The sequence below is a fragment of the Procambarus clarkii genome, chromosome 26 (assembly GCF_040958095.1).
Source record: "Procambarus clarkii isolate CNS0578487 chromosome 26, FALCON_Pclarkii_2.0, whole genome shotgun sequence".
Lineage (NCBI taxonomy): Eukaryota > Metazoa > Arthropoda > Malacostraca > Decapoda > Cambaridae > Procambarus > Procambarus clarkii.
This window is the reverse complement of record NC_091175.1, coordinates 3,759,746-3,772,595: the sequence shown is the minus strand read 5'-3', so window position 1 is coordinate 3,772,595 and position 12,850 is coordinate 3,759,746. Positions and strand designations below refer to the sequence as shown.

The following is a 12,850-nucleotide window of genomic DNA, read 5'->3' as shown; positions in this document are numbered from 1 at the left end:
TTTATTTCTACAGGAGTGTGGCTGACAATTTTATGCTATGTAGTTTTACTAGCTAATCTTTTATATTGCTAGGGTTTGGCATCTGTCAGTTTGTAAACAAGGACTGTAACTAAATTCTTAGTCTTCTATTTTTTACTGCCAGCAATTGAAACTATCTTGTTTGTCACGTTATGAAGCTCAGTGCGTATAGGGCAGTTTTCCTCAGTACTGAGTTGACACCTGATTCTCATATACTCCCCACCTCATAGAGGGGGAGGGGGCAATATCTTGAGGTTATCTTGAGATGATTTCGGGGCTTAGCGTCCCTGCGGCCTGGTCCTCGACCAGGCATCCTTTTTGTTACACACCCCCAGGAAGCAGCCCATAGCAGCCGTCTAACTCCCAGGTACCTATTTACTGCTAGGTAACAGGGGCATCAGGGTGAAAGAAACATTTTGCCCATTTGTCTCCGCCTCCACCAGGGATCGAACTCGGAACCTCAGGACTACGAATGCGATGCGCTGTCCACTCAGCTGTCAGGCACCCTATATGTAGGGAAAATTGTAGTATCTCTTGTAGCCCCTTTGGCAATGATTTACACAGGTTCCTGGCATTGGCTAGCCTGTTCAGTAATAACCAGAGCATAAGCTCAAGGGGAGGAGGGGAAGAAGCTACTACTGAGAGGAATACTAGAAAAGATACTTAATCTTTATGGTTGAGTGTGCACCCATGGTGACTTGGCTAATATTTATTTGCTTTGAATTACCTAGTTCCTTTGAAATGAAATATAGCAATCATTGATCTATAACAAAAGTTTTAGTAAAAATATCTGCAATTTCTGGAGACACTTGCCTTTGGTAAGCAAATTATGGAATTTCTTTAGGTGGTCATTGACATTTTCCATATTTTAAATCTTAGCCATGAAATAATGTTGAATTTATATTATTACATGTAGAGTACTGTACTTTAATGTTCAGAATCGTCGGCACATTCCCGACCATGAACATTCTGGGCATGTTGGGGTCCTGTTCAGCAATACCTAAAATGTATATACTCTTGACATTCTCACTTTCTGGGTTATTGCTAGAAATTTGCCATTTAAAATATTAAAATATGAATTTACTAGACTATATATGCAAAATAAAAATGGGATTTGATGATAAGACTTTGCATGATGGTGGAGAATATATGAATTTTTATTAATGATTTATTTCAATATTCTTTGTATTTTTCAACATAAAAATTAAACACATTAGAAAGTGCACACATTATTAGACAAAGCCTTTAAGTTACTGAAGAAGAAAACAAACATAACTCATATTTTTTGAGAAGGCAATTTGCAAAACAGTGAAAATTCTCAAAATCAGAGCAATTATCGTCATGACTGATAGATTAAATTGATCGAGGTAACCGCTGAATGGTTCCTGATATTCTGGTTGGTCCTCTAATAAGCTATGCCCACACTGTGCTCAAAAAGAGAAAGATAATAATAAATTTATAAATACGTACTGTACTGTAAATGAAAATAATGGAATTTTGCAAAATTCAGGCTGAAACATTTTAGCAACACTGGAGTGTTTACTGTCAAAATAAGGATAAAACTTTTAGTGTCATTGTAATGTCAAAGTGATACAGTATTATTAAATTCAACAAATTACTGATAAATGAAAAAGCTCCAATCAAAATTATTTTATAGTCAAAACTGAAAAATAAAAGGGAGTAGCAACAATTGATGCGAACATACAGTATTTATGATAAAAGCTTACCTACAACAGTAAACACTAAATATATGCTTGTCAATGGAGTAATTCAGCAAAGTTTGCAAGCCTTGTGAAATTAGTTTCTGGAAATGTTTCAACACCATCAATATCAGGATTCCAATGCAAGCATCACATGTGAGCCAGAAACTATCACTGTTATATGACAGCTTCTAATGGGTGTTCAAACGATGTTGAATTCAATGTAAAGAAGATCAGTAGCAGAAATGGCAATGTAGAGTACGAGAGCTTCAATGGCTAAAAAGTTAGACTCCTAAAATAACTGCTGGCTTTTTGTAACACTATGTAACACAACTTTTTTAAAACTATGTTTCTGCATAGTTCTCCCAACATGGCCATTTCTGCTAAATAATAAATGGAAAAATATGCAAGATGTGACTGATGCAAGGAACATCATACACACACACACACACACACACTTGACCTTCCAGGGGATAGACTCCGTCCTCTCAATGTTTGCTGATGATGCAAAAATTATAAGAAGAATAAAGACAGATGAAGATAGACAGAGACTACAGGACGACCTGGACAAATTGGAGGAATGGTCTAGAAAATGGCTATAAAAGTTCAACTCAGGAAAGTGTAAAGTAAATAAATTAGGCAAAGGGAGCAGGAGGCTGAACACAAGGTACCATCTGGGAGGTTAACTCCTGCAACAGTCAAATAGAGAGAGAGATCTGGGGGTTGATAGCACACTGAACCTGTCCCCAAAAGCCCACAGCAAAAAGATATCATTAGTGGCATATGCTAGATTGGCCAACATAAGAACTGCCTTTACAAAATTCTCAGGGAAATTGACAGGGTGAACAAAGAAACTATTTTGCACGGTTGGAACATGAACAAGGGGACACAGGTGGAAACTTAGTACCCAGATGAGCCACAAAGACCTTAGAAAGATATTTTTCAGCATCAGAGTAGTAACAAATAGAATGCATTAGGCAGTGATGTGGTAGAAGCAGACTCCATACACAGTTTTCAAATGCAGATATGATAAGAGCCCAGTAGGCACCAGAATCTGTACACCAGTTGATTGACAGTTGAGATGGGACCAAAGAACCTAAGCTCAAACCCCGCAAGTGTACACTGTATGTGCTCATGCACACATTAGTCCTGGGATATGGTGGATAACCATCTTTAACTTAAATATCAAAATTATCTAGAGAAAGATATTCATAGAAACTCTGTAGATTATCTACATACAAACATTATTATTCCCCCCAGTTCCTAATTTTATGGGGAAGATTCACCACAGAAGAAAAAATCCAGCATGCAATGTAATAAAATAATTTTTTCTGGCAAGCCCTCAATGGCTGCCTAAGTTTACAAGCTAGTACTGATACAGTACTGATAATACTGATACAGTACTGATAATACTTTGAATCATTTCAGGCCTATTAGACCCACACAAGCCTATTGGAGGCCAAGACCAGAATCTAGTTATCTCTACAAAATGAGGAGAGTTTGGAATCAGAAATCTACCCAAAACAGGATTTCTGGTTATTGAGATGAGATGGGGGCCTTATCGGCTAATTGAACCATTTTGGGATCCACTTCGCGCTAAATGCATCCTCTCGGGTGCACTTCTGCCAGTGTTTCCATTTAATTTACCTTTCTTAAGCAGGTTTGTACTCGACACTCTAGTTGTACTCTACAGTATGTTGAGTTGTTTCTGGTTGATATGCTTTGGTGGTGGTTATGTTGTGTACGGACTGTAACCAGCTTAGATTCCCTTCCCTGTTAGGTTCATATTCTAGACCTGTGTAACCACTGTATTATCTTTTTGCTCTCATATGGCCAGTTAAGCCCCTGCTCTCACATTACCCTCAACCAATGACCTTCCTGTGCCTCCTCCTCTGCTAGAAGATTAGACACCAAACCTCTGGATCCGTCTTTGCAGATCTTCACAGACATTTTTATGGAGCTGTATCATCAACAGTACAAGAGACAGATGGCCTTCACCTTGGTTTCTAATTTGAGACTGACTTCGAGATGCCAGTAAGATGTGTGTCTTTCATCAGGTATCTTTGTTATCGGAGGCAGTGATGATGCCTTTCCTGTCATGGCTTTTTGTGGAGTGTTGGATGATGCTTCATAACAATGGCCTTTGGTGGCATCTCTCTTGCTGGCATTTTGGTTTGAATTAACTTTGGCACCATTCACCAAGTTGGCTCAGGACCTTTTTCACCTCAGTTCATGTATGCTCCCTTGAGCATTCCTGGACGCTGGATAAGGGCAGGTGTAGATGAACTTCATACTATTTTGTAATAGGGTAGATTCTTGCTCAGTTTTGCCTGGGTTATTGGTCTGTGAAGCTTCAGACATCTCCCTCACTTGTGGCTACAAATGAGTTCTTTATTTCATTTGGGTCCATTTTTTATCAAGGTTTGATTTTTACAAATTAGTGACCATTTTGCACTATGTTTCGTGGAAGCTCTTTTTAAGTATTCTATTGCAACTCTTGGTTCTCATCAAACTGCACTCATCTGAAGTCTCCGGTTTCACTGCTCTCCTTAACCACTGCACTGCGCACTTGGTTTTGTCAAAAACATCATAGTGCAATTGTTAAAGACATATTTTTCTTGTTTTTATAAATGTTCAGGTAAAGTTAATGTCAGTATGTTTCCAAACTCAACCATTTTCATTTCAAAACATAAAGAGTGATGAAAACATTAAATTTTTTTAAAATACTGTATAGCCTAATTAAAAAAAATAGCACAACTCTACGAGCGCCTCAAGGCTCTCTGCGCTGCACAGTGGCCTGGTAGTCGCAAGGCATTTGCCAGCTGCTGAACAGGAGCAAGCCTTATTTATACCGTAGAGGTTATCTTGAGGTTATCTTGAGATGATTTCGGGGCTTTAGTGTCCTCGCGGCCCGGTCTTCGACCAGGCCTCCACCCCCAGGAAGCAGCCCGTGACAGCTGACTAACACCCAGGTACCTATTTTACTGCTAGGTAACAGGGGTATAGGGTGAAACAAACTCTGCCCAATGTTTCTCGCCGGCGCCTGGGATCGAACCCAGGACCACAGGATCACAAGTCCAGCATGCTGTCCGCTCGGCCGACTGGCTCCATAGAGCTCAAGCTCGCCACAAATACACTGCTCAGATAGCATTTATTTTCAAATATGTCCACAGATAAGATCCAAACCATCATCTTCACTGCATGGCTATGGGCTATGTTACTCATCTCTGAAGTTGTCATTCCACCTGGTTTCTGGTTGCCAAGGACATTATTCATTATGGTTAAGCCCTATGTATACATTCTCCTTATGCTGTTTATTCCATTTTGTTCTTTGAAAATATATTCGTGTCATTGTAGAGATTCCATGGTGAGAAGGTAGGAGCTACTTGTAAGGCCCAAAATAAGGCAGTGTAGCAAAATTCCTCTTTCTCAATGTTTTGTGACTAAGTTTTAGGACAGTTCATCTAAGTACAGTAGTGGGATGATCTTTTATTGCCACACACTCCCCACCTCACCGAGAAGATAAGTTGGTGTTTAGTGGTACTTGCTGCCAGCGGATTAAGATTATCACGGATGCTTAACATGCCTGCCAGTGACAAAGTGCCAGATCATTAACCTAGGGGAGCACCTAGGTTAATGCATAAGCACCTCCAAAGGATACCTGATCAACCAGGCTGTGACTCGTGCGTCAGGCTGCGAGCAGCCGCGTCCAACAGCCTGGTTGATCAGTCCGGCAACCAGGAGGCCTGGTCGACGACCGAGCCGCGGGGATGCTAAGCCCCGGAAGAACCTCAAGGTAACCTCAAGGTAAGGGGGAACTATTGAGGTGCCACACAAAAATGTGTATTTCATTACACTCAATGCCATATTTTTCTGTGATCATCTTGCAACATGCAACACATATCTGTAACTAGGAACAATAAATGCAATACCCCTCTCCATTTTTTAACAGCCATGCCTCAATCAAGGATCTCCTAAAGCCTAGCAGTTACAAAAGGATCTTCAAACAAAAATACTATGGTATCCTTTAACCTGATTCTAAATGCTAAGTTTCTTTATTTATGATAATGATATAAAATTTCACTGTATCTGAACCAGTTTCCAATATAGGCTTCTCAATGATTATATGTCAAGATATACTGTCCAACTATAGTTCGTCTTGTTCTCATTACCATTTTCGAGTTATATTCTCAATACCTGGTTACATTCACTTGACACAATAGTCATTGATCACATCCTCAAGACACATTGATCACATCCTCATCCACAAATCACACTAACGTGTGATTACTCAGTCGAGGACCGGGCCGCGGTGACCCTAAGCTCCAAAACCATCTCAAGGTAAGGTAACGTGATATCAATGTATCTGTAACTGTAACTGTAACTGTATCAATATCAATGTAACTGTATCAATGAAAAAATCCACTGGGGCTGGATTTTTAAACAAATATCCTCTATTTATTTACTCCTGGAAACACAGTTCTCTTCAGTCCTTTTCTCATATAAAAATTTATCTCAACACAACCTATCCATATAAGCCCTCTGATACATCTCGCTTCACAACTCGGCCTAAGCTTAGTTTATATGACATACAGATCTAAGATGCAGGTTACATGTCGAAACTTATAAATGAACAGCAGCAGCAGCAGTAATGAACATATTACATAAATTGCAGCAAATGAGTCAAATCATGCAGAGTACTGGATTTACTTTAAAGCACAGGCATGCCACAAGCATCTTGCTTTTATCTAGTTACTTCCTAAAAAGCATTCCTTGGGTGCAGGCGATGAGTCACAATAACGTGGCTGAAGTATGTTGACCAGACCACACACTAGAAACGTCGTCGTCCCTTCAATTTCTAGTGTGTGGTCTGGTCAACATTCCTTGGGTTACTAACTATTCATATAGCATAAGATCTCAACTCACCTACAATGATGAATGATTTACTGTAGTTACTAAAGCAGTTCTTCACCAAACTTGGATTTATGTAGCTGCCCTGGAAACCATTCATAGATGTTAGATACTTGTAGTACTACACTTTCAAAATCCTACTTAGGGAATCTTGGGTGAATCCCTAAACATATCCTAAAGTTGTTTCAGAAGAAGTTATTTATGTCCAGCAATGTAACAAGTTCTCTTACTCCTACAATCAACTTGGTACATAGTTTTTGTTAGATATAATGCTGTTAAATATCCATCAAATGACAATAATAATTTTCATCTGCATGCAGATTAGAACCACGACACATAAGTAAATCTAAATATGCAACTGCAAGCAATACAAAATTTAAAAATATAATTTAATTGATTATATTTTAATTTAATTAGCTACATAAACAGTAGCAGGAGCACAAAAAAAACAAGTTTCAATTAAGTAATACATGTCTTGATCCGAGTGTGTCCGAGTAATTTATATGACTATATAAATTGAGCAATTTAATAAATTTATAATAAATTGAGCACTAAAAAGAATTATGTCCTGCCCGAAACGCTTTGCGTAATAGTGGCTTTAGGCATTGTATGTACAGTACTAGCTCTATCTATAAATCTATCAATTTTTATAAAACCTCTTGTATGTATGTACCTTACCTGAATAAACATTTATTTATTTATTTATAACTATGTAAGGCACCTAACAATTAATCAGACGTCCTTGACTTGATCCTAGATGGACTAGTATTATTTACATACAGCTGTGTATGGGTGGAATCATCTTCCAACACATGAATGAGGAACACTGGAACATGCGAACAGATTAACGCATGGTAGGTCACATTTAATCCATAACAATTTTCACTTTTGTGTGTTAATGTTGTTTTTAAATACAGTATTTCCTGCGTGTTCACTTCACAAATACAACTTGGCAGTTTATTCTACTCAACTAGAGCTCTGTTGCTAAACCAATGCTAACCATCATACAATGGGAACTACTAGTTTGAATCAGAGTTCTGTTCATCTTAGAAGCAATTACAATACCTTAGAAAGCATTAAGTATCAGTATATTAGGTATGCAAATCAAAATGTTTACTGCACACATATAAACAGGTCTAACCATACCTATAACAGATATGAAAAATCAAGTATATATATATATATATATATGCAAAGTACAGTAGCTAGATAAAATATGATACTTAACTACATGCACTATATCAAAAATATTTTATAAATTTAACAAGGTTAAGAGGTCAAACTTTTTCTTTAGCTTTAGAGTACTTAAGAGTACTTGCTCTATATTAAAAGTTGTAATGAATCAATCTCTAATGCTTTTATGCTTGCATTAAAATTTGAATAAAAAACAGCAAACAAATGTTCTGTTGATTAATAATTTGGCACTTCACTGGATATATGAATTAGTTACCAATAATGAAAAACACATTACCACCATTGGAGGTTTAATAAAACAAAATAATTCTTCAGATGTATTCAAATATATATTCAACATTTTAAATCCAAAATTATATGTATTCATATAAAAAAAATTGAAATGTTGCATAGCAAATTCCCTAAGAATTGTCAACACTTTAAACTGCATTTCGATTAACGGTCATCTCAAACATGTTCTCGCCTGACATTTATTAGTTGCATAACAGGGGGCTCACTATTCAAGTGACAAACTCACAATAAAGACCATTTCTGATTTTAATTCAACTTAAAAGATAGGATGGTTTGTTAAGGAAGTGCTTAGTAAATATGTAATTATCAAAAGAAGGCAGGCCTGGTCGACGACCGGGCCGCGGGGACACTAAGCCCCGGAAGCACCAAGCTGGGAAGGCTATGTAGCACCATCAAATGTGTGGAATAATCCTAGGGTGCTAAGGTATAACCCAAAGTAAGGGGTCACCGTGACCTACAGTCTCTAAGGCCACTTAAATTGTACACCTCAGAAATAGTTTGACTATAAAAAAAGTAATAATCAAAAGAAAGCATTAAGCTTGCCAGACATTTTAGCATCATGTGTGTTTAACATAACAGTTAAAAGTACTATAAGAGCTCTACAACTCAGATTGCAGTAACCCGAATTTCTCAGTAATGAGAATGAATTCAAGTTCAAGTTTTTTTTATCTTTTAACCCAAATAAATATAAGTTTGAGTGCATCACTTTGTAACAAAGATAAAATCAAATTACTGCGATTTCTAGTGAACAAGATTCCCTAATAAGTTTGAATTCCTGACTAACTTTTTCTGCCAAATGAAGAACAGAAATAAATTGGAGTTCAAGTGCTTGACTGCTCCAGTTGAAGAGAACTTTGCATTACTGGGTTTTGCCATTGGGTTACTGAACAAAATATGGCAACCTATGCTGTAACTACTGTACTGTAACACAAAATTACATTAATAACCAAATAAAGATAATATTTAATACTGTATTATAAATAATAATTGCTTTTTAAAATCTGTATGTATAGGTTGTACAGTTGACCAGACCCCACACTATAAGGTGAAGGGACGACGACATTTCGGTCCGTCCTGAATCATTCTCAAGTCGATTGACTTGAGAATGGTCCAGGACCGATCGAAACGTCGTCGTCCCTTCACCTTCTAGTGTGTGGTCTGATCAACTTACTTTAGCCACGTTATTGTGACTCATCGCCTGCTAGGTTGTACAGTGTATTTTCCTGCTAAAATAGGGAAAATTTTCTATTTGGCAATACCGTAGTGGGCCTTTATTTAATGCAATTTTCTTAAAGGGAAAAATATATTACATGTGTACTGTGCCTATTTCTTTCTACTAATGTTTCATATAACTACAAAAATCATTATAAATGTGATTGTAGCTATATTAAGTGAGGGAGCGTTGGTGGCCATTGTTCACAATAGCAGTAACTGAGTACTGTACTAGGTAATGCTTTCATAATGTTTTGAGCAAAGTAAACCAACCCAAGCTATCTCACCTAAACAAAAGTGGAAAACTGGAGAAACTGAATGCTTATTAACCCAAGAATTGATTAAGAAAACAGGGAAAAAAAGAGTTAAAAAGTTTATTGGTGTGGGTGAGAAAAAAATGGCTGATGCCAACCATATTCAGTACTATATTTCTTCAATTATCCCGAATTCAAGTTTCTGAACAGCCAGAGGTACCAAATGATTTGGATAATTAGGTGGTGGCCACACTGCATTTTATATGCTAATTTGGTGAAATGTGTATGAATTTATTATTAAAAAGGCTCATTTTGGCAACATATTGGAGAAACTATTAAATGTGAGATTAATTAATTATCAAAGGAAGGCACCAAGCCGGGAGACTATGTATCACCATCATGTCGCTGGATATTCAATATACACTAAATATCACAGAGGATGCCAATATGAGAAGAAAAGTACCCGAGGCGAGTAATATCAAAGGTCTCAGATTCACAAAGGACTTTGTCAAAGAATATTAGGAAAGAAAGACATAAGATTGTCCTGAAAATTGGGACATTCCACAAGAAGGTGCACAACTGTAAGTGGGATAATGCACTTATGATAGTAAGGAGCAGGGCTGTACTCCATTAAATGTCCAAGAGTTAAGCGTGTATGGCCAATATGCAATCTAACCAAAGCCACTTCCCAGCATCTATTATGGTGGCAGGAGGAAGGCCAGGTGGATATGTTACTTTTGAGAGTGCGCAGTTTGTTACCTGTAACCTCAGACCAGCGACCCTGCCAAGACTTGTGAATTGAGGAATGAATGAGCGGGTAGAAGTCTGAATAGGGAATGCCTTTTTTTGAAATAGGACAAGTGTGGATAGCCTCCTTAGCAGCAATGTCCACAAGTTCATTCAAGGTAATACCAATATGGCTCAGAACCCAGCAAAACTCAATCTTAAACTTGCTATGGACAAGAAACAGCCAATGTTAGCCCCCATAGCCAGGGCAATGAGAGAACTGTGGGGAGGCAACTACAATAACAAAGGAACATTGACATTAGGAAAGTTGCTGACGAAGTGTATACAAGATTGCATAAAGTTTTTGCATGCATAAAGACTGCTTTAGCATCTGTTTAAATAAAGTAAAAAGTTTGCTATTACTCGGTGAAAACAAGGATTATAGCTGAACACAACACAAGCTTGCTTGCTTGTACCTTCCTACACAAAGTTCAACAAAACTGAGCATCTCTCCTTGAATCTGTAGCCATCTTTAAATTTATGTCATAGACTGCAAGAGCTTCTCCAGTGTTGCCAATTAAGTACAGTATTTGTAATATAGTAATAATACTGTAGTTACATACAAATTGGCAATGTTACTAATTAGAAACAGCTGCAACTAACATAATAAAGGTATAGCATCTTACACATGTATAAAAATAAAGGATATTGCAAGTACATGTACGCTATATATGGCAGTCTTGGTTCCATTGATACAGTGCAGTATAGTGATGTTACAATGTTACAAAAAGCACCATGCAAATTGATACAACTTACTCTGTAGCATAATTTGTATATACACCATATGTATATAGTTAATTCAAGTATTTAGAAGCTAATATAGAATCTATATTTATATTTTAGTCATAGTATACAAAATATCAAATAATGCAATGTTCATCTCATTCATTTAAATGTTGTTCTAAATCTGATTTTTTGCAGGTCAAAATATATTCATAGCTTCCTTTCTACCATAATGCCCATTCTACTATCAATATGTCTGAATATGTATGGAATGTGAAGAAAATCAGATTCCTTTGGCTGAGATCGTATTAAGAAAAACAAAAATTTAATTTTCATAAAAGACCTAAGCAAAGTGGTGTATGCACTTGGCTCATAACAGAGAGACATAGTTCCAGTTCCTGAGCAGGACACAAATGGATGGGCCCATTTCCTTTCACCTGATGCTTTGTTCACCTAGCAGTAAAATAGGTCCCTCGGGAATCAACACTTTCGCAGCCCGATGACAGTGTCGACTTCATAAAACCAAAATACGGAGTAGGCCCAATGACGCAAACGGCGTCAAATATTTAAAAATTTATAAAAAACCCATTTATTGTCCGAATACTGTAGGACTTGCTTTAAAATGTGCACCAACATCTTCCTATGCTTTGTATATATCCCGCGTGGCATCCCCACCCCGCGGTCGGGAATGTCGGAAATGAATAATGACTGGAAACATCGAAGAAAAGCGGGTGTTGTTCACATGATGATGAACTTTATCTTATATTATTGGAAATGTTGTTCTAATATTTGTTTTTATACCCAAATATTCCTTTAGGGCATTTTATTGAGAACAATTTGATACCAGGTTGAACGACGTAGCATGAAAATTGACCTCATAAAGCTGATCAGAGCAGTATAAACATTTGAATGTGGTGTTGAGCTCACATGGAACGCACAGACTACCTGGCAGTGCGCAGCGGGTTTAAAGTATAGAAAAGCGAGACTTATATGTTCTTATATGCAAATATTCCATTAGAGCATTCTATTGCAAACAATTTGATACCAAATTAAACAATGTAGCAAAAAATACAGGTCACAAAGCAGAAAAAGAGTACAGTATAATCATATATATGTGGTGATGAGTTCACGCTCAACGCTCCGCCTATCTTGAGGTGCGAGGGGGCCATGCGCTGGGCATGCGATAGTGTTCAGGTTCTCTTTTTTTTTTTATCAATTTCGACTGTGAGCCGACCTAAGCCTGATGCGTAACAGTACCGATGATTAGGAATACACTGCTGGAAACTCGAAACGGGGGAATTGCCTGGGCTACCATTATCAGGAAGGAGGAGGGGCCATATTTTACGTGACACCTTTTCTTTTCTGCAATTGTTGTGAGTCGCATCCTGTGGAAGGTCAAATAGTTGGCCAAAGGGGGAGGGGAAGTCAATAAGCCAAAGGGGGCGGGGAAGTCAATAAACCAAAGTACAGGCTTCCTGTTTCAAACAATGGGAAATTATTTGCCAAAGTTCTTAAAAATTAGCTCAGGCACATCTTTTTAACACTTTTGCTCATGGGGTGAGCAAGCACCAGACCACCCCAAAGTGCCCCACGCATTCCACGGGAGCTTGCGTTATTTTATTCTTGATTTTCACTCTTTTTTCAATTTTGTCATGCCAATTCTCATCCAAGGACTTTCATTTTGGTATCAATGTGTTTGCAATAAAATTCCATACAGGAGTATATGCATATAAAGTCCAAAAGCACAGTGTACCACCCGCA

General features: G+C 37.7%; 1 protein-coding gene across 2 annotated transcripts in view; it reads right to left on the bottom strand.

Moving 5' to 3' along the window:
* The window catches only part of LOC123746692 (zinc finger protein 665), a 28,807-nt gene extending 15,963 nt beyond the window's left edge, over window positions 1-12,844 (bottom strand). The window contains exon 1 of one of the 2 annotated variants that reach the window (XM_069331714.1): window positions 6,645-12,844. The gene's annotated coding sequence lies outside the window, so the exon portion shown is untranslated. The remainder of the gene's footprint in view (window positions 1-6,644) is intronic. The other variant, XM_069331715.1, reaches the window with a different exon arrangement.
* Window positions 12,845-12,850: the final 6 nt, after the last annotated feature.